Below are 23,476 nucleotides of genomic sequence, written 5' to 3' on the forward strand. Positions count from 1 at the left end.
AATCTTCAAAAAACTCAAGAATAATGTACCAGTGATATGGGATGATGAGTGTCAAAAAGCCTTTGAAAAGGTCAAAGCCTATCTCGCAAATCCTCCTATATTAGCATCAGCACTTCCCCGAATACCTCTTAGGTTATATTTGACGGTACTAAAGAGACAATGGGAGCTATGTTAGCACAAGAAGTAGAAGGCAAAGAAAATGCAATCTACTATATAAGCAAGAAGATGCTCAAATACAAAGCACTCTATACGCCACTCGAGAAGTTGTGCCTCGCCTTGGTGTGGGCCACAACCAAGTTAAGACATTACATGTTAGTGCATATCGTCTTTGTAGTCTCCCGATTAAATCCACTCAAGTATCTATTTGAGAAATCTACACTCAATGGACGCATATCGAGATGGACAATCAATCTAGCCTAGTTTGATGTAAGGTTTATGCCACAAAAAGCTATCAAAGGATTCGTGGTGTCAGACTTTCTAGAGGACTTCTCGATAGAAGACTCGATGCCAATACAAGACAATGAATTTCCAGATGAAGACTTAATGGTCACTGAAGATGATACTTGGATCTTATACTTCGACGGATCCTCGAACCAAAAGGGATGTGGCGTTGGAGTATTACTAATATCACCTAAAGAAGAGCATGTTCCAATCTCCATAAAGCTTGATTTCGACGTTACCAACAATGCTGCTGAATATGAAGCATGCGTGGTAGGCCTTGAAACAGCTTTGGCATTGGGAGTATAAAAGTTAAGGATATTCGGAGACTCTTCTTTGATTATCAATCAGATATGTAAAAGGTGGAAAGTAAGGAGCGAAAGCCTAGCCCCTTACCAAACCTATCTGGAAACTCTTACCGATCAGTTTGAGAAGGTAGAATACACATATCTACCTAGGGAAGAAAATCAATTTGCTGACGCCTTGGCAAGACTAGCCTCAATGGTCAGGATTCCCACGGAAATCGAGAAAATGCCTCTAACTATAGAAAAAAGGCACAAGCCGGCATACACCTAGGCTATAGAAGACGACGAAGTAGTCCAAGACGAAGAAGTAGAAGAATAAAAAGAACTGTGGTACACGGATATACTCAATTATGTCACCAAAGGAGAATACCCTCCCCATGCTGACAAAAGAGCAAAACGAGCATTAAGGCTTTTGGCTTCCCAATATGTACTCATACAACAAGCTACATAAAAGGGTGCCTAAGGGTCGAGATCTCTTATGTGTAGGAAAAAAGGATGCACAAAGAGCAATGAGGATAGTCCACGAAGGAATCTGTGGCACTCATATAAACGGCATAATGTTAGTCTAAAAAATAATGCGAGAAGGATATTATTGGACTACAATGAATAGGGATTGCCATCAATATGTAAAAAGATGCCCTAAGTGCCAAATCTATGCCAATTTACAACATGTTCCTCCATCCTTGCTCTACACCTACACATCGCCATGGCCATTCTCTATATGGGGAATCGACATCATCGGCAAAATCACTCCCCCAGGAACAGGAGGCCACGAAATATCTTAGTAGCGATTGATTACTTCACAAAGTGGGTGGAAGCGCAATCATACGCTAAACTCACTGCAAAACATGTAGCACTCTTTATTGAGAGAAATATTATTTGTCGATACGAAGTCCCACATGAAATGATAAGTGACAACGGAACTCACTTTCAAGCCGAGTGTGAAGAATTGCTACAAAAATACGACATTCAACATCATCATTTTCCCCTTACAGACCTCAAGCAAATGGAGTAGTCGAGGCAACTAATAAAAATCTAAAGACTATCGTCGAGAAAATGACGGAAAATTATAAGGATTAGCCTGACAAACTTCACTTCGCATTGTGGGGTTACCGCACGTCAATTCGCACATCAACAGGAAATACTCCATTTTCCTTGGTATATGGAATGGATGTCGTACAACCTGTAGAACTAGAAATACCATCTCTACGCATTGCGTTAGAGAGTAAACTCGATGAAGTTGAATGGACTAGGGCAAGATATGAAGAATTAATTCTACTCGATGAAAAACGACTAGAAGCTCTACATCACACTCAGTGTTATCAAACTCGTATGGCTAGGCATTTTAATAAGAAGGTCAAGACAAGAAACATAAAAGTAGGAGACTTGGTGTTAAAAGCATTAAGAAAAAATGTTTTAGATCCAAGGGGAAATTTAGACCTAATTAGTCTGGACCCTACATTGTCAAAACAATCCTGTCAGGAGGTGCAGCAAAACTAACTGATATGGATGGCAATGAGTTCTCGAACATGACAAATCTTGACCAACTTAAGAAGTACTACCCATAATTACTTGAGTAGGATACTCAAGAGAGCTACGTTTGGCCTGATTCCTTAAGAAAGGATACGTAGACAACCCTTTACGGGTGCGGCCACTTTATTTTTCGACATTCCCGCGTCCCAGAATTAATTAAAAATTCGACAGAAGATCGGCGAAATATCGGCGTCACAGAGAAGAATCTGGCGCCAGCCAACGACCATCAGCGCCAGCCGACGGCACTGGCGCCTAGCGCCAGACTGCTGTGGCCGGCGCCAGTCGCAAATAAGCGGCGCCAATTCACAGACAAATTCTGGGCATATTTCGGTGTTTTTTTCGGAAAATTTTCGACTTCCGTACTCGAAGAATTTCTGGAATTTTTTTTTTTCGGTTTTCATTGCTTTAATAAAATAAATTTAAAGTAAATAGTTAATTAAAAGCTGAAATTTCATTAATAAAATAAAATTACATTATTGATGGAATTTAAATAAAGCTGAAATAAATTAACTTTAAATGGAAAATATAAACTAAGTCTAATAATTTGAAATTAAGCAATGCTCCTAATCTTTCTTTTCTTTCCTAGCCCTTTTTTAATTTTTGTCTGCTTCCTCCTCCTCTTCCATAACCTTAGCTAGTAGGCATCCTTTAGAGGACCTACATTTAATCTTAGAGTAGATAGTTTCCTCTTTGGCTAGGACTCCATGCTTCTTTTCTACCCAGACTTTTTTATCTGTGGTGTCAGCTTTCCTTTTTCCCTTATCTTTCGTAATACTTTTCTTCCTAGGCATTGCAGGTGTTTTGAATTCAACTCTTTCACCTAAGCGCTCCTTGGCATGAATCACCATGTCACGTAGAAGACTCTTCACATCAGTTTTACCCTGATCTTTCTTTGAATCCTTCGAAGGTTTCTTCAACAACCACTTCTTCACATCATTGGGCAAGGAAGGAGGAACCTTTTGGGTAATTACTTCCCGTAGAGGTCTGGCGCTCCAATAAGCATCAAATCTGTCTACTTCCTAGGAAACAGGGTACTCATAGGGAGGACGAAGATCCCCGGAAGGAATATTCTGAAGCAAGCCGTATTGTCTTTTTACCCTGCAGGGATAATAATAAGTCATACGAGACAAACTTGGAAGACGGCAGAAAAATTGCTTGTTGATACCAACCATCCTTTCTATTTTCCACCATGGGACGACCCACTTGATAGCAAAATTGCGAGATTCGAAGACCCTTCTCCACTCATGGCGCCCAATTTTAGAGAAGCGTTTCTTCCTCCTCACGAAGCAATTTGGAGTGTACTTCTCAATGTTGTCCGGAGGGCTAATTAATTCTAGCCTTTCCATTAGCCACATCTGTAAAAAATTGCAATGCAAATAAATTAATATTACAATACAAAAATATATATTTTTATTTCTGTAATTAAAAATATTATTTTTCTACCTGTAATAAAATTGGAGAGCCGCGAAAAGGTGCTTTTGGGTTCCTTTTCAATTCATCAAGACTAATCATGGTCTCTCCAACTATCAATGACATTGGATTTCTCCCTGATTCAATTTGTTCTAGTACGGTGGTTATAATTGATTGACCTTCATTATTTTTATCACTACTAAGAAAAAATTGATTAAGCATGCAAAATAAGAAATCCCTTCTTCTATAAATATGAAAAGATTCAGAAAGAGGTTTATCAAAATAATAGCGTGCAAATTCTTTCAAATTAACTATGTTGCCATCTACTATTTTTGATAAATCCCTTTCTTTTAAATTAAAGAAGCGCTCAAAATCCTTGTAATTATATGCATCTACTCTAGGGATTACTATGAGGTCTATTGAAGGGAAACCTAAAATAGCACCAAATTCTTCTGGCAAAGGGCTAATCTCATCATACCCTATTCTAAAGCAATGAGTATCAACATTCCAATATTCTAGAGCGGTATGAATGAAATCTAAGTCAAGATCTACCCCTTTAACATCATAAATTCCCCAAAGTGGAACAAATCCAATTCTTTTCGTTCTTTGGCATTAAGAGATCGACACCATTCATGGGTGTATTAAGTAAAAGTTTTGGTGACTAGAGACATGATATTATTTTTCTAAGGCCAAGAATTATTTGCTGAAATTATGAAAGAATCGGCTGGGCAAGGGGCAATTTATGCACAAATTACGAGCAGTTTTAATCAGGGTAAAATACGGAGACAACACCAATTGGCGTCAGACGCTGCGATTGGCGCTACACGCCAAAGCTTGGCGCCACAAGCCAAGTGTAGCACCTGGCGCTACATCCAATTGCGTGGCGCCAGTTGGCGCCAATCTGCCACGACATACGCGCTTTCCAAAATTGCGTTTTTACCTTAATTCGAGTTGACTAATGACTTTACGACCCCGTTATCTTTTCTAAACATCTTTTTATTATTCTTTTAATTAATATAGCTATTATATTATTATATTATTCTTTTTTTGGATTTTACTTAGCTTAATTTCCATAGTTTTCAAAAACACAAGCTTTTATTTGACTTTTCCTTTTTTTCATTTTTCTTTTGGGGGAGAGAGTCGGATACCCTCCATCAATAATAAAAATGACGGAATTTTTGCGCAAAATTGTTTGTCACACTTTTCTTGCACACACACAAACATGCACATAATAATAAAAATAATAATAGCAAACATAAATAAACTCATAATAGTATGTATATACAAAAAATGAGTTTAACTAAAAGGAAAAGTTCTATACAAAGTCAAATAAATAATAAAAAGCACAGGTACAAACCACCTCGCGCGAGAACTGTCAAAGAAATAAGTCAGTAAACATGCATAATATATGTAGACAAAAGTTGCAAATAAATAAGCTTACCTGATTCTGGTGGCGAGGAATCGTTCGCTCTACGAAGCGCTCGTCCTCAGGAGCCGGAAGAATCATCTCCTCGATCGGCCCGTATGTCCCCTGGTAATGGATAGACATACGGGGTGGCACAAACTCAGCAGCATCGTTCTGATAAAGCAAAACCAAGTCAGTGAAGCATTACTTGGGGGCTACTTAACGAAAGATAAGAGCTGAAAAATCATACCGCCACATCCTCAGCCGGTACGGGAACTGGAGCTAACAGCGACAGTAGCTCCTTTGCATAGCATCTCCCAGGGATCGTGCAAGATCACGAAAGGGGACCAGCTCCCTCTGACATGCTCAACAACCTTACGTTGCCAGAACACTCAGCTTCCCACTCGGTGAGGTTGTTCTACCTTTTTTCAATATATTTTGGGTTCCTTGGTACGCCAGTTATCCACTCTAAGCAATTTGACATGATTTTAGTAATCGGCTTGATTGCATAAAGTGATCGACCAGATGAAAGATCGTCTCACTTAGCTTAAAGCGCCTAAGCATTAGCTCATCGCAAAAGGCACCAACATAGTGGTTCATTCGCAAAAGGCTCCGACGTACAGGTTCAAACTAGGAAGAAGCGCCGACGTACAGGCATAGCGGAAGCAAAATTCAAGCGGGCTTTTAAAGATCGACAAGTGGAGGTCTTCGGTAATTCTCTTTTGAAAATTATTGCAACGGATGAGGATTGTTTCAAGAGATATAATCTTCGATAGTATTCCCTTGGACGTGGAATATTATCAATGCGGATGAGGATTGTTTCAAGAGAAATAATCTTCGATAGTATTCCCTTGGACGTGGAATATTATCAATGCGGATGAAGATTGTTTCAAGAGAAATAATCTTCGATAGTATTCCCTTGGACGTGGAATATTATCAATGCAGATGAAAATTGTTTCAGGAGAGATAATCTTCGATAGTATTCCCTTGGACGTGGAATATTGTCAATGCGGATGGGGATTGTCTCAAGCGAAGCAATCTTCGATAGTATTCCCTTGGACGTGGAATATTATCATAGCGGAGGAGGATCGTTTCAAGCGAAACAGTCTTCTATATTGGAAGCAGTTACAGGCGTAGCAGTTTTCAAGCGGGATGGTATTCTCTAGCTTGCAGAAGGTCATCAAAATAGTAACAACAGCGGCAACAAATCGGTTACTTTCAGAGACGTGTGCTTGACGGTGCAAGATACGCGTTTCTTAACTATTTTATCTGTTTAACTAACGCTAGTTTTGTAAGTATCGGCGTTACAGGAATGATTTAGGATCGCAGAACGTTCTGAATCATTCTCCGTCCCTATCGATACTTTGACTTTTATTTTCGAAACTTGTGTTTCTCCAAACTCAGTCAAAGTGGGGGCTTCTGTAAACACCCATTTGTGTCTCCCCAAAACCAAACCCAGTGATGAGTAACTTTCATGTCGAATCATAATCGAATGAAGTGAAAGTGTGGAAGGTTTAGTGTTGCGGATAGTTTTAATTTCTTTTCTCTTCTCTCTGTTTTTGAAAACTTATTTTAAGAAAGCAGCCAATATAGTTTGGTTGGTCCATGATATGGGTCCTATAGTAGTGTAGTTGGATATGCTTGACAAGAGCTTTCCAATGATATATTATAAGCCCAATTCCGATGAATATTGAGGAAGTTATGGTCAAATTACTAAACTGGGCCCGATTTGAGCCTTATATGCGGCCCAATGATCTAGGGGAGGGCCTAATATGATTTATCATTCCTAATGCAATTAGGAATGGTTTTAGTCTTCTAGATTTTTCTAGATTGTTCTTTTCATTCCTAATTCAATTAGCATTGATAAATTGACTTTGTTGACTTTTCAGAGTTTTAATTAAAATCAAAGAGCATTTTTGAGGAAAATACGATTTTATCCTCCTGTACGACAATTTTTATCTGATTTTAAGAAAACGCGTGATTTTCTAAAATCAGCGCCAAACGCTAGCTGTAGCGCCTGGCGTTACGCTTGGCGCCTGGCGCCAGCATTGGCTCCTGGCGCTAACGTTGGCGCCAACAGCCAGCGTTGGCGCCAACAGCCAGCGTTGGCGCTAGTTCTGTTTTTTGTGCGCCAAACTCTGTTTTGATATTTTATCTTTTTGGCTGATTTTCTCTATAAATAACGTCGTAAAAACTCCGTTTTCATTCACCTACAACTAGTTTTCATTCTCTAATCATTCACCAACTCTCATCAAGATTCTCTTGATTTCTCTCTCTCTTTTCTAAACTAGCTTTTTACATACAAAATTCCGCATTCATTAGATCTAGAAACACCTAGCCATATTCAAAGTTGCCTTCGCCCTAGACGTGAAAGGTTTAATTTCTAAGGGTTTGGTCCCAAATCTCTATTTCCATTATTTTATTTAATTGTTGATTATTATTTTCCTGGAAGTTACTAACGTGCGTATTTTAATTTGTAATTAGAAAGAGAAATGAGGCATCAAAGTAAGTACTTTAATGGTTTTTATTCATAATATGATGTCATGCTTAGGTTGTTATTATGATATTCCTAGTATCATGTCTAGGGTATTTTTAATGCTAAATATGATCGTTACGATGCCTTTTATGTTATTCCTAATATTTATGATTGTTAGTATCATGTTAGGGTTAAAGATTTGATTTTTATTGCTTAGTGACATGCTAGGGTTTGTTATTGATCTTGTTAGTATCATGCCTAGGATCTTGCTATGCTTTAATATGATTATTATTATGATTATTCTTTATGATTTATGATTATAATTGTTATAATTATTGTTATGATGATTATTTTTAATTATGATTATTGTGTTATTATTATGTTGCTTGATATATATATTATTTATTGCTTGATCACGCCTTTTATGCATGTTTAAAGGGAATTTGTACTTGTAATCACGCTTAATAAGATATTAATAATCTTGTTTAGGTTAATTTGATTATAATTCAAGTGATCGCCAACAATAGTTTTATTTGTGCATTAATTCAACTAACATAGATAAACATGTTTAGGCTAAATCCTATTGATTGCATGTTAGTCAGAAAGCGCACATAAATACGATCAGAATAAAGTAGAGGCCTATTATTAGAGCAGGTTCAATCTCTTTTAGGTTGGATTTGTACCTTCATCCTCGGACCCTTATTTGGTTCAAGACCTTATGGAGTTGACGATCTCTTGGATCGTTAAGGGGTGTAACCTTCACCCTGTGAACGGTTTACAAGTTCCTAAAACTTGTTGTCGACTCTTTTGCTCTATCTTCCTTCCCTTTGGACGCCACCGTACTTTAGTGTATGATCACAGTGGGGTTCAAACTAGGGGTTAACGCTTGAAATTATTCCCTACAGTACCCATATTGGTCGGGTTTCCCGAACCCTGATGAGCCTCAGCGTGATTTTCCCGATGAGTCCGGTCATTATGACTACCGGGTTTTGAGAGGGAGTGATTATAGGGGTGATCCCAACTACCCCTATGTTCACCCAACTCACCCCAAACTTTGTGTGCAACTTGATCCATATGACCAATTGACCGCATTCCAACTTGACCTCTTCAGGGGTCATTATGGGTGGCCACTCGGTTATATTGGTGGTTAGGACCCCTATGGTCCCCTTCGGGATTTTTCTTATGATAGGGGGGATGCGGGTGATGGTGGTGCTGGCCCTAGTGGCCAATAGTTTTCCCCTTGGTTGTTTGTTCCCCTTTTTAGTCCCTCCCTTTTATGTTTACTTGCTTGTGTGCATCGTGGTCGATGCCTTTTTTTTGTGAGGGGGAGGGGGGGGGAGTCAAAAGGGCATATTTTGGGTAGGTTTAGGGGAAGGCACCATGGACTCGTGGGAATATTTAAGGATTTGTGTTGGTGGGTTTTTCATGCTTAGCGTTTGGTAGCTTATTTTGGTATGTTGTTGTTATGTTGTCTTGGTTTTGATGATGATGATTTTGGGATCTTTTCATTGATGATAATGATGGTTTTTCTAGTTCTTGTACATAATTTTTTTAGTAGGTTTTAATTGTTTGCTTTTTTTTTGAAGTTACTAACAATTTCACTTTGTACATAGTCTATTTTTCTTTCTCACCTTGCCTCGTAGTTTGTGCTATGGTTTTTAGAGCTTCATGAAGGTGGTTTTCCTTTCACCTTGTTTGTTGTAGCATAGCTCGGACGCTCGGTGAGATCCTTCTTATTTTCTTTATTTTTTTTATTTCTTTACTTTTCTTGGATGCTTAGATTAGGATTAGTTTTAGGAGAAGTTGAATAGTCCGAGGATGTATGCTTATAACACCTAGAATGTTTGGGATCTTTGGCGATGTCGCCATTTGATTACTTGTATGACGATTGGGAATTATGTGTTATACTTGCATCTTTGTTCCTTTCTTTATTTTCCTACTTTTCCTTTATTTTTTCCCCTTTTTCTTTATTTTTCTTTTCTTTTTGTTTTTGGTTTTGTTCATAGCTTTTTGAGGCTTTATTTTTCACTTGTTTCTCTAATGAATTGGATTTAATATCAATGGACTTTTTCTTTTGAATGACCAACTTCCTAAGTGGTAATGGTATGCACCGTTTGAGAGTATGCTTGGTTGATTCTAGGATAAAGCATGCTAAGGTAGCGTATCTAAGAACTAGGGGGATCGTGAAACCGGATTCTACTTGTTTGTGGCATGTTGGTAGTTGCTTCCTATAATCTATATAACACCAATAGTGAGTTTTTTCTAGAACTATGTGAGGTTCATTATTTTTCAAGCCATTAACATTTACCTGCATGAGCGGCGTGGATCCTTGACTATTGCGGACCTAATCTAGAATCTTGGCTTATAGTTCTCAAGACCGAGACTGAACCATCTAGGGAGGACAAAGGCATCTTTTCGGGGTGGTAACTTTTCTTTTCTAGGATAGTTTTCTTCATTTTTGGTTTTTGGGTTTACATTTGCCTACTTGCTACCATTTGAGCCTTTTCCCTTCTTTTCAAGCCACATCTTTAGAATTTTGAGCTTTTGTTTCATTTTTATTCCCATTTTTAGTTTTGTGAAGCAAATGATCACTATTATTGGAGATTGTGGTATATGAGTTTTGATATTGGTTTACGTTTGTAAGCAAGCTTGTGTTGTGTATATTTTGTGTATAATGGGAAATGGATAAGGGAAAAATCCGTCTAAAGTTTAAAAAGAAAAAGAAATAGTAAATGCATAATTGTAAAAGTCGTCCATAGTCAAAATAGGCGAGGACTAATGCTTTGAAAAAGTGAAAAATAACAAAAAAAAACTGAAAATGAGAAAATGCAAAAAATATATATTTTGATGTGAGTGTCTTTCTCCCTATTTGTGCATTGAGGACAATGCTTTTTTTAGCTTGGGGGGAAAACGTTTGCGCTTTTTGTTTATATGCTTGTGGATTTTGCTTTGAATAAGCTTGGAGGTGTTAACATTTTTGTTTGGTGATTACTTGGTTCTTGTGTTAAGATTTGACCAATCTTTGCTTCTTTAATTAGGTTTAGCACCAAATTTTAAATTTAGCATATCCTCACCCTTTTTTCCCTTACATTACAACCTTTGAAAGTCCTTTTGACCTAGAGGTTGAGTCACATAACGGGGGAGGAAAATATAAGTCATAGCTTAAGGAGAGGGGATGCATAGTCAATACGTCGAGTAGCCCAAAATTATCTCTTTTTCCGGTTCCTTCGTGGAACTTTTGAGATGCTCACTAGGGGAAGATATGAAACTAGTAGGAAGAACGCGGTAAGACCGTTTGGGATGAAAATGGATTATGATAACTAGTTCTCTGTGCTTAGCATATTTATGTTTCAATCAACCTCGGGTATCTTGGAGCATGCATACCGTAATTTGCTTAAGAAAGTTGGTTATTCATTTGAAATATAGTCACTTTGTAAAGTCCAATTCGTTAAGATTTTGATTTTATTTTTCTTTTGATTTGATTTCCTTACTTTTGTGTTTTGCCTCATATTTGCTTAATAAGAGTTATAGGTTAAGCTCTAGGAAACCTTTACGAGAGCATCACTCGTCCTCTAGGGCGATCCTGGGGTTTAAATGACTTGTCTTTAGTTGCTAAAATTGACCGTGATTCCTACGAAAGTGAGTTAGTGTATATTCTCATCTCCCCTTTTCTTTTCTTACTTTGTAATTTCTTCTTTTTCCTTTTATTATCTAAAAATAAGCCCTTCTTTTTCCTTTTTAATCAGCTTTTGTTTTGCTCGGGACGAGCAAAAGTCTAGCTTGGGGGAATTTGATGAGTGTCATTTATGGCACTCAAAGGGTAGTCTTTTAGGATGTTTTTACCCTATTTTCATAGCTTTCTTTTATTATTTTGGTATTTTCTCCTTTAGTTTCTCTATTTCCTTCTTTCTTCGTGTTTTTCTTTCCTTTATGTGGATTTCTTCTTGTTTTCCCTTTTATTTGGCTCTTTTTCTCTTTTATTTCCTTTCTTTTTTACTTTTATAGGTACTTAAGGAGTTGGATTTGTAGAGGGATCAAGAAGAGCTATAAGGACAAAGCAAAGGAAGAAGTAAGATCCTTGGATAGGGCGCACATCTTTTGCAAAAGGCCGCGGGCGCAGGTCTCATAGGCCATTTTTTGCAGTAGCGCTCTGCGCCGTGGCCGCGGCCTAGCCACGGGCGCGGCTAACTTGGAGAGGCCGCTGTGATTGGGAGAGATCGCGGACCCCTGAAGTGCCTTTGGGAGCAGGGCATTTTCCGCGCCCTTAGCTGCGGGCGTATGGGCCTTTGCCGAGGGCGCGGGGGTTGCCCAGATTTCCCGCGGAGTTTGTTATGGGTTCCGTAGCAATTTTTCCGCGACCGCGGGTTTCTTGGAGAGGGCGTGGTCAATCAGTTTTTATTTTTTGTCTATATGTACTCTTGTATTTCCTTTGAGAAGACAACTTTTAGATAATTTCATTTTGCTTAGTTTTTAGAGAGAAGTTAGAGAGAAAATAGAGATAGAAGTTCTTGGATTTTGATTTGTATTACAACATTGCTTTAATCAAGTTTGGATTTCATCTTCAATCAATGATATTTAGTGAGAATTTCCTCCTTCAGTTCATCTCTTTACTTCCTTGTTATTAGATTCATGTTTGATTGCTTGATTTAGTGAAAATTTGTTGATTTGAGTTTGATTTGATTTTTCTTTTTGATTAAGCTTGATATGATGATAATATATGTGATTCAATTTGCTTGGTTCTTCAAATTTTCAATGAGTAGGGAGTAGTTTACTTGTTGGGGATAGGGTGAAGCATGCATGAGTGTTAATTCATGATTAATTGGGGAAATTTTGATTGATTATCATTGTGATTAATTTGGTTAGTAAATTTTGTGCATGTGTTTGATATCTTGAGGAGTGATCAACCTCAACTATCGTGCTAGATTGAATAATAGGTTTTAATGACACGAACAATTGATTTGGAAGCTATTATTATCGATTGATCCCAATTTGCAACTTACCTTTGAAGTCATGTGTAGAGACATCTAGCTTGACCCTAGGAAATAACCTATTGAGCGATTTTGATTGCATTTCTTGCTTTCCCTCACATTGTATGTTCATCCGATTGCCTTTCCAATTAGCGTGTTTAACATGAGTGCTTATGAATCCGGACTCCCTAACATTCTTTTTATCTTTCTAGTTATCGTTCAATCGCTTTGTTAGACTTGTTAGACGAACTTTCATTTAGTCTTCGGGGTAGATTAGCTTGAGAATGTAGTAAATATCACATTTCATTCCTTAGTGGTTCGACCCCTACACTTGCCTTATACTTGTATTAGGTTTGTTTAGGTGTATAAATTTTGTTTGATCTAGGGATAGACATTTCAATGACGTGTTTATTTCCTTGTCAACCACCGATAGGAAATAGACCAACATTATCATCCAAAGCAAAGTTTGAGTTGACATTAGAAATTCAAGGAGCCACATGAGTAACACTATGGCTTTTATGCTTCCTACCCACCACTCTCTAATCATTTGAGTTATGTTATTGAATAGTAGGATCATGGGTAATAACATCACCATGCACATAGGTATCACCATTATTAGAAGAACCAGAAGCAACAGGAACAACATGAGCAGATTTTGTAGGAACATTAGGTGTTGGGGACTGTAGGAGCGGAAACAACTTAAGGTTTTGGAACCCAAACCTTAACTGACTCAATAACAGACTGCTTATCTACAACAACTTTCTTCTTAGCTTGTGGTTTAACAGGAATATCACAGTTATGGCCCACCCTGTTATACTACATACAGAAGGGAGGAGCCCATTCAAAAATGATTATTTTTCTTGATTAAGTCACCTGTACGACTCTCTACCAAGATACAAGAAGGCAAAGGTTTAGTAGCATCAACCTCATTGAGAAGTCTAGCAAAAGAGACTCTCATTTTCCTATATGTGCAATCATCTGCACATATGGCAACACCAATAACACTACGTAATCTGCTCAAGATCTCGGCACCCTAGCACTTAAGAGGTAGGTTAGGTAACTTAACCCATAAAGGAACTGTTCTTAGCACTTCATCATGAAAATTAAACTTCTCAAACCATGGCTTAACAATAGTAGGTCTTCCTAGAAACATATGTGCTCGTGAACTCAAAACAGTATTCCCATCATCGAAATTTTTCAAGTTAATCAAGAAAAAAACCATCATCATGCCAATATATTTCTGGCTTAAGAACATTACTCCAATTGTTAGAAATGTACCTATGAACAGCGATAATGGTAGGATAATATCCCAGAACCTAGAATATAATTGCATTCCTCCATTTGTTATTCCCCTACTTCAATTCAGCATGATGCAGCTCAGCTACAGCTTTGCAATCCTTGATTACAGGAGCAACAAATTGACAGATTCATGCCCTTAGCAATGAGCTTCCCCTGAAATTCCCTTTTTACATGAACCGTTGTTCTAGACCTGATTCTATTGCATAGGTTATTCAGGTGGATGATCAAAACATGTAGAAACTCTCGCAGTAGAAATGGATGGAGCATCAGCCCTAGAAACCAAATGAACAGTAACCAGGGAAACCCTAGGTACTATTCGATTGAGGTTCCCAAGAACAAATCCAAAATCAATCCCATGGTCAGCTGCAATCACTTCAGCATCACTTTTGGGAATCAATCTAACTGATGGATGAACTATTCCAGGAGCTAGAGAAACGAGTTCATCAATTTCATCAATAGAATTAGGGAAAAAAAAGTTCTAGAATTCTGCAATTTCTCAACCAAAGCATCAACAGAAGCTAGATTATTCTTATTTTGAGTATTTTGAGGGATTGGAGAAGCTTGCTTCTTCCTAGGAGCCATTAAAATCAACTAAGATGAAGAAAAACTAGTAAAATCAATTCACCATGGAATTGAAGGAGATAGAAGAAAGAAAAGTCAAAGCTTGGTCAAACCCTTCAAAAAGCTTTGTTTATTTTCATTTGTTGTAGGTCAATTGATTTATACTACGAGTCCATATAGTAGATTAAGATAAACGAAAAGAAAACTACAATAGTTAATAAAATTAAGCATGTTTAAAAGGTCACGAGTCTTTAGTACCACATAGTTTTGATACCGATTTTGCCAGTAAGGACTAAAAATCATTCATAATAAGACCATGTTTAGAATGGAATTAACTATCTTAAAAGTAACAATAGTTAGATTAAGAGATCAAAATAAAGGTTAGTTACAATATCGAACCCTCCATTAACTGTCTTAATTAGGTGGAAGACAAATTAATTTAGCCTAATACTACTTGTAGATACCCAAATGTGTCTCCCCAAAACCAAACCCAGTGATGAATACCTTTCACGTCATTTGATTATCGAACATAGCGAAAGTGTGAAAAGTCTAGTGATGAGGATGTTTTTATTAAAATATCTCTTCTTTCTGTTTTTGAAAATATTTCTTTTCTTACCTTATTTATGAAAAACATGCATTCCAGTTTATTTTGGTCCATGATATGGGTCCAATAATTGTGTAGTTGGATGGGGCTTGAAAAGACCTTTCCAACAATATATTATAAGCCTAATTTCGATGAATAATGAGAAAGTTATGGCCAAAATACTAAACTGGGCCCAAACCGGATTTTACGTACGACCCAATGATCTTGTGGAGGGTCCAAAGGTCTAATCCTATTCCTAAACAAATTAGGATTAATTGGAAGCTTCCATAAGTTTCTAAAAGATCTTAATTATCCTTTTTGAAAAGATAAGATTAAAGAATTTGAGTTAAATAAAAACTTTCCTGTTTTAAAACTTTCCTTTTTCTTAAATCCCAATTCTATTCGAATTTAAAGATATTCAAAGACAGTGAGATATTATTTTTGTGCCTCATAATCTTTATCCAAATTTTATATGGTTGGATAGATCTTGAAATTATCTAACAATGATATATTATAATATTAAATCCGAGCTATAACGAAAAAGATATGAATGAGATATGAAACTCTATCTAAAACTGACACCAACCTACTATTTTAGCCATATCTTTTAATCTACAATATATTTTAATCTGATTCTAATTGGGTTGGAAATTATACTTCAAGATATTTCCAACGAAATATCATATGCCTTATTTGGACTTCTGGATCAAAAGATATGATAAAAACAAAATGCGCAAAAACTGTTGTCCATCGAGTTTTATTTCGATTCGAATTCGGATTCTTTTCTTTATTTTCCGACCCTGTTTTTACTCTATAAATAGAGGCCATATCTCCCCTTTTTCAATCAACAACTCTCATCAAGAATTTCTTGATTCTCTCTCTCTTTCTAAGCTTAGCCTTTTAACACAATTCCTCATACATTAGCACTAGACACACCTAGCCAAGTTCTAAGTTGCCTTCGCCCTGGACGTGAAAGGTTTGATATTTCTGAGGGTTTGGTCCCAAATCTCTGTTTCAATTATTTAATTTAATTGTTTGTTTATTATTTTCCTTGAAGTTACTAACGCGTGTATATTGTTATTAGAAAGAGATACGAGGCATCCTAGTAAGTGCTTTAATTGTTTAATTGATATTTTGATATAGAAATCATGTTTAGGTTATTATTTTAATTCCTAATATCATGTTAGGATATTTTTCTTAATTTGATGTTTAGAATGACAACAACAAGTTCCTAGTATCATGTTTAGTGTAAAAGTTATAATATCAAATATGCGTATTATAATTTCTGTGATCCTTCCTATTTTCTTTCCTAATAGCATGTTAGTATCATGCTAGGGCTAAAGCTTTTGATCTTTATTGTTTAGTGACATGCTAGGGTTTGTTATTAATCTTGTTAGTATCATGCCTAGGATCTTGCTATTATTATGCTTTAACATGATTTATGATTATTTTTATAATTGTTTTGATTATGATTATAATTTTATGGTTGTTATAATTATTATTATGATGATTATTTTATTATGTTGCTTGATTTTTATTGTTATTGCTTGATCACGCCTTTTATGCATGTTTAAAGGGAATTAGTACTTGTAATCACGCTTAATAAGATAATTAATAATTTTGTTTAGGGTTAATTTGATTATAATTCAAGTGATCTCCAATAATAGTTTTGTTTGTGCATTAATATTCAACCAACATAGATTAAACAGGTTTAGGGTTAATCCTATTGATTGCATGTTAGTCAGAAAGCGCACATGAATACGATCAGAATATAGTAGAGGCCTATTTTTAGGGCAGGTTCAATCTCTTTTAGGTTGGATTTGTACTTTCATCCCCTAACTACCAGTCATGGTTCCAGACCTATTGGAGTTAATGATAGCCTGGATCGTTAAGGGGTGTAACCTTCACCTCGTGAACGGTTTACAAGTTCCTAAAACTTGTTGGCGACTTTTTTGCTCTATTTTCTTTCCCTTTGGACGCCACCGTACTTTAGTGTATGATCACAGTGGGGTTCAAGCTATGGATAATTCTTGAAATATTCCCTACACTGCTACATACAAAACTTACTAATTTGAGTGAATTCATGACAATAGTATTAATGACTAAAATCAAGACAACTAATGAAATACTTAAAAACACTAATATTTTAATACAATTATTATTTGGGATTACTTGCTATTTGAAAAACGTATTTCTTTGTATTTACCTTTCGCATTTCTACTTATCATAGCCAAATAGGACTACTTCGAAACCTATTTATCCGAAAATAACAAAGACAAAAATGTTGTTTACCATTGATTTTGGGTAGTCATATTACCTTACTGTTCGGGATGATAAACATAGCTTAGTGATATAATGTATAATAATATCTGTAGACACCCATTTGTGTCTCCCCAAAACCAAACCCAGTGATGAGTACCTTTCACGTCGAATCATAATCGAATGAAGCGAAAGTGTGGAAAGTTTAGTGTTGCGGAAAGTTTTTATTTCTTTTCTCTTCTCTCTGTTTTTGAAAACTTATTTTGAGTAAATAGCCAATCCAGTTTGGTTGGTCCATGATATGGGTCCAATAGTAGTGTAGTTGGATGGGGCTTGCAAAGACCTTTCCAACGATATATTATAAGCCCAATTCCGATGAATATTGAGGAAGTTATGGCTAATTGACCAAACTAGGCCCGATTTGAGCTTTATATACGGCCCAATGATCTAGGGAGGGCCTAATATGATTTATCATTCCTAATTCAATTAGGAATGGTTTTAGTCTACTAGAATCTTCTAGAAAGTTCTTTTCATTCCTAATTCAATTAGCATTGATAAACTGACTTTTGACTTTTCAGGGTTTTAATTAAAATCAAATAGCATTTTCGAGGAAATTATATGATTTTATCCTCCAGTACGGTAAATTTATTGGATTTTCGAAAACGCGTTGGTATCAGGCTTGGCGCCTAACCCCAGGCCTTGGCGCCTGGAACCAATCCTGGCGCCTGGCGCCAGTTAGCCAAGGGTGGCGCCAGCTCTGTTTTTTTAGCGTTTGACTCTGTTTTGTTTATTTTATCTTTTTGGCTGATTTTCTCTATAAATATCGTATTGAAAACTTCGTTTTCATTCACCAATTCCCACCGATAATCATCTACATCTATCATTCACCAATTCACAAGTCTTTCTTTAGCATTCTCTAAATCATTCATCTCTCTCATTCATCTTTTTCTTAACTTTTTGTTTTATATACAAAATTCCGTATTCGCAAGATCTAGAAACACCTAGCCATATTCGAAGTTGCCTTCGCCCTAGACGTGAAAGGTTTTAATTTCTGAGGGTTTGGTCCCAAATCTCTCTTTCAATTATTTAATTTACTTGTTGTTTTGATTATTATTTTCCTTGAAGTTACTAACGTGTGTATTTTGTTATTAGAAAGAGGTACGAAGCATCAAAGTAAGTACTTTATTGATTTATTGATATTATGATGTAGAAATCATGTTTACATTGTTATTATTGATTCCTAGTATCATGTCTAGGGTAATTTTAATATTAAATATGATTCCTAGGATGCTTCTTATGTTCTTCCTAATATTTATTCAGGTTAGTAACATGTTAGGGTTAAAGATTTGATTTTTATTGCTTAGTGACATGCTAGGGTTTGTTATTAATCTTGTTAGTATCATGCCTAGGATCTTTCATGCCTAGGATCTTGCTATTTTTATTATGCTTTAATATTAACATGAACATGATAATTATTATAATTGTTATAATTTATGGTTAATATTATTTTGATGATGATTATTTTATTTATGATGATTATGATTATTATTATGATTATTATTAATTATTGTCATGATATTGATTATTTATTATGTTGCTTGATTTTTATTGTTATTGCTTGATCACACCTTTTATTGCATGTTTAATGGGAATTTTTACTTGTAATCACGCTTAATAAGATATTTAATAATCTTGTTAGGTTAACTTTGATTATAATTCAAGTGATCGCCAATAATAGTTTATTTGTGCATTAAATTCAACCAACATAGATAAACAGGTTTAGGGTTAAACCTAATGATTGCATGTTAGTCAGAAAGCGCACATGAATACGATCAGAATAAAGTAGAGGCCTATTATTAGGGCAGGTTCAATCTCTGTTAGGTTGGATTTGTACCTTCATCCCCGAACCCTTATTTGGTGGTTCTAGACCTTATGGAGTTGACGATTTCTTGGATCATTAAGGGGTGTAACCTTCATCCTATGAACGGTTTACAAGTTTTTAAAAAACTTGTTGGCGACTCTTTTGCTCTATCTTCTTCCCTTTTGGACGCCACCGTACTTTAGTGTATGATCACAGTGGGGTTCAAGCTAGTGGGATTTAAAGCTTGAAATTATTCCCTACAATATCAAACCATTTTCTTATTCTCGTTACTAAATTACAACTACGGCTGACCATTTTCTTCTTCTGCATGGATTTGGAAAATCATATCAGTGGCAATGACAGAGGTATCTTTGCTTAGTGTCACTCTTTCACTGTCGAATATTGTCTTCATTGTATTAATCATGGAGAAAAATAACATGCATACTTAAACTTGTTATACTTTCTAAGTGTATAGATAGAGAGGAAAGGTGACATGAAATTGTTGTTGTAATGGAGCTTTGATGAGGAGTTGGAAGAATGAAGAAAATGAAGTTCGGAATGGTGTGTATACGTTCATAACAAAGTTGGTAGGATTAAAACGTACAAATTAAGAGAAGTAAACAAAAATAATGAAAAAAGGGTGGCCGTGACTTTTATAGTTGTTGCATATATGCATGTTGCATGAATTTGAATTTTCCATGCATGCATGCAACTTTGTCCCCTCGTTGTTGTTTTAATTTTATTTTTTTGATAAATTTTTTTATTATATATAAAATGATGATTAAAAACATTAGTAAATAGTACTGGTACTACAAAAAAATAGGAATATCTAAAAGTTTATCCAAGGTTAAAAAGTGATAATATAGAATGGGCCGCGATATTAAAAATGTGAGTATTAGAGGATCAATATTTAATTCTTCAACTATGACGTATGATGACCTATTTGTAATACCCGAATATTTTATGAGTTTATATAATATATTCTATAAAAAAAATAGTTTATTTTATCTATTAAATAACCTTCCTAATCTCATAATTTTATTTTAGAGTTCTGAAAGTTTTGAAACCCTATTATAATAATAATATTCATCTACAAGAAACTATAAATACCTTTCACGCCTTCACCCTATATTACTATTATTTTGATCTCTACAATTTAACTCTAGTAGAATTGCTTTTGCGCTTCACCGTCATCAGTCATTGGGCATTATCATATTAAGTGCTTTTGGTTATTCTTTATTAAAACCTTTTATATCAAAGATCACTAACAATCAGTCTTATGGAAGTTATAGCAATTATGCCGTCATGCATAGTCTTCTATAATTGTTATTGGATATGTTTTGGCGAGGTAATCACATGAAACTTTGGAGATGTTTGTAATTTATTTTGTATTATTATGTGTGATATGATTTATTATTTGTACTCTGTATTATTATTATTATTATTATTATTATTATTATTATTATTATTTGTAAAATTTATAATTTTTAATTCGTGTGATCAAGTTTGCATATGTATATGATTGATTATTGGTATTATATGATTAGACTGGATTTGAGTATCATATGAATTTTATTGTTTATAATTGATTATCTCTAGGGTTTTAACGTTGTTATGCTTAGGAAGTATTGTTTTATCGAGGTTTAGGGTTATTAATGCAGAGTATTATTTTGGGTTAAGAATTAATTAATTTTGGGTACTACTATTATTTCCCTAACAGTTGAGATGTTTTTGAATGGAATTTTTGTGTTATTTGGAAACATGTGCCATTGTTGAGTTATTATTATTAGTTTGTGAATGATTATTTGATCAATGTATGAGATCAAAAGGTTGAGAATGATTATTTTGTTCTTGGTTTGAGGCTCGACGTGATATACCTTAGTCCTTGGCATGTTGGTAATAGGATGATAATCATGAGTTAAGAATGAGGTACAATCTTTATTATTTATTTTTCTATGGTCCCCTACAGTGGGAACTGGCCCGTATGTGGTGTGGTTCAAGGTGTTTTCTGGTTATTGGGAGTATTTAAGTTTTTATACTTATTGGTTTTATTCGAATTACCCATGTCCAAGGTTAGGTATAGAACAACGAGCATGTCACACTTATGGGTTATATGAGTTAATTGAGTAAAAGTTCGTATTCTTATTCGAGGTTGAGTTTGACAAAGGTTATTTCCAGAGTACAATGTGTAATGTAGTTTCGAGCTACATTGTTTAATTGAGCTAGTACTGTCATTATTCAATTATACTCTATATTCTGATATGTGGTGATTACTCAGCTTTTGTTGACGTGTGTGTTATTTTGTTGTGCTACTTGTGTTTGCGGCCATGACTTTTTCTTATGGTGGCCCTGCGATGGAATTTGTCCTTAATGGTGAGCAGTCAAGATTGTTTAAACAGGTTGCGCAAATGATCGTAGCTAAAGGAGCTCAAGTGATCAATTAGTGTTTTTATAATGAGTTTGTAAAGTTGTATAAATAGCTCACTTAGATTATTGGGTTATTTATTGGGATTTTGTAAGCCTTAAAACTTGATATGTTGTTGAGTGTGGCAGTAATATTTTCGATTAAGGTGTATGCTTCCGCAATTTTATTAAAGGTTGTCTTATTTTTCTTTATTTATTGTTTATTATTAGTCAGAAAATCGGGGGTGTTACACTATGAATATCTGATTATATGATATCTCAAACGAAATGATTGTTATACGTTAGCGGTAACAACATTTTTTATTATATTATTTTTAAAAGATAAAATTATTACTATTATTAGACTAGACGATTATACGTTTAGGATATGATACAAAAAATACGGATAAGATTTACTCCCTATGAAAGGTAGATTTTCGTAATCCACAATCACCATTTACCTCTTATTTACCCCAAAAACACACTCATTTATCTTTTCTCTTAGGCTTTCGTGACCTTCGGTTTTCAAACATTGGATTCCTTTCATAACCTTTCCATCAAATCAAAATATTTGAAAATAAGGTTTCTTTCCTTTCCCTTCTCTTCCTTTCTTTTCCCTTCCCTTCCTTTACTAACATTCAATCAAACAAAGCCTAAGAATTTTTGGAAGAAAGAAGGAAAATTAAAAGTTACTTCATGGGAGAAATTACGGAAACACATGAACATGGCTTTTGTGCCTACAGATTATTTGCAAGATGCTAATATTAAATTGAATGATCTCGAGAAAGGTGCTATGTTAGTAGAGAAGTATACTAGGAAGCTTAAAAAGATCTCTATTTTAAGTGGAATTAAAGAGGCCTTACATCATAGGATTGGATTTACTAGGTATGTTGGTGAATTGAGAGGAAGTTGATTGGACAAAAGGTTTATGTTCATGCTCATGAAAGTTCTGATCATGTGGTGTAAAAAGCTATAAAGTTTGAGAAGTATAACAAAATAAGTAATGCTAGTGGGTATTCAAAACTTTTTTTCTAAAACCCTTTTGTTGCAAAGGGTGAGATAAGTAATCCAATATCCAAGGATGACAAAGGAAAATGCTCTTATGCATTTTTCTAGCAATCATGACCAAAGCAAGAGCAAGAAATTTTTGTACGAGTGTAGAGGCTACAGACATTTTGCTAATGAATGTCCTGATAGTATAAAGCTATGATGATTCATGAAATACATGATGAATATGAAGACGAGAGGAGGGATTTCGAGGACCTTATATAGATGGGAAGGATGCGATTGTAGTAGAAGTCGAGAAGGGTCAAATCCTTGTTATTAAACTCATTGCACCATCAAGGATCAAGTTTGCAACCTTATCATTGGTAGTGGATTTTGCATTGAAGTGTGTTGACTCGAATGAACAATATAAGAGGGGGGGGGGTGAATTGTATTGTTGAGGAACTAGGGTAATTCTTGCGGAATTCTTAAAGAAACTTAAAAAAAAACTTTAAAGTGCAAGAGAGATTTTACGTGGAAAACTTCTTGGCCCTAATCAAGAAGAAAAACCACGACCACAAGGGATTTTAATCACAACTCTTAATAATAATAGGGCAAACAACCTATTACAAATTAAGACTTCTAAACTCAAGTTCCTCTACGAACTTAAGTTCCCCCTCAACTGATCCCTCAATCAGTTGAGCTCTCGAATCTCTCTCTTTCTCCTTGCTTCACTCAAAGCAATTTCACAGTCTAGAGTTTACCCAAACTCTACCCCAATACAACTCAAGATAAAACTACTAAGATGCTAAGTACAAAGACACTCAAAGACTTAAGTGAATTTTTTACTCTTTTAGAAAAGCTAAGAATCGTAATGCTCAAGTGTGCTTTTCAAAACAGAAAACTAATCCTATTTATACAGGAGGAAAGCAGTTGAAAACCTTACGTTTTCCTTAGCTCCCACTATACCACAACTTCCATGAAATAAGGAA

Source organism: Chenopodium quinoa, unplaced genomic scaffold, assembly GCF_001683475.1.
Source record: "Chenopodium quinoa cultivar QQ74 unplaced genomic scaffold, ASM168347v1, whole genome shotgun sequence".
Taxonomy (NCBI): domain Eukaryota; kingdom Viridiplantae; phylum Streptophyta; class Magnoliopsida; order Caryophyllales; family Amaranthaceae; genus Chenopodium; species Chenopodium quinoa.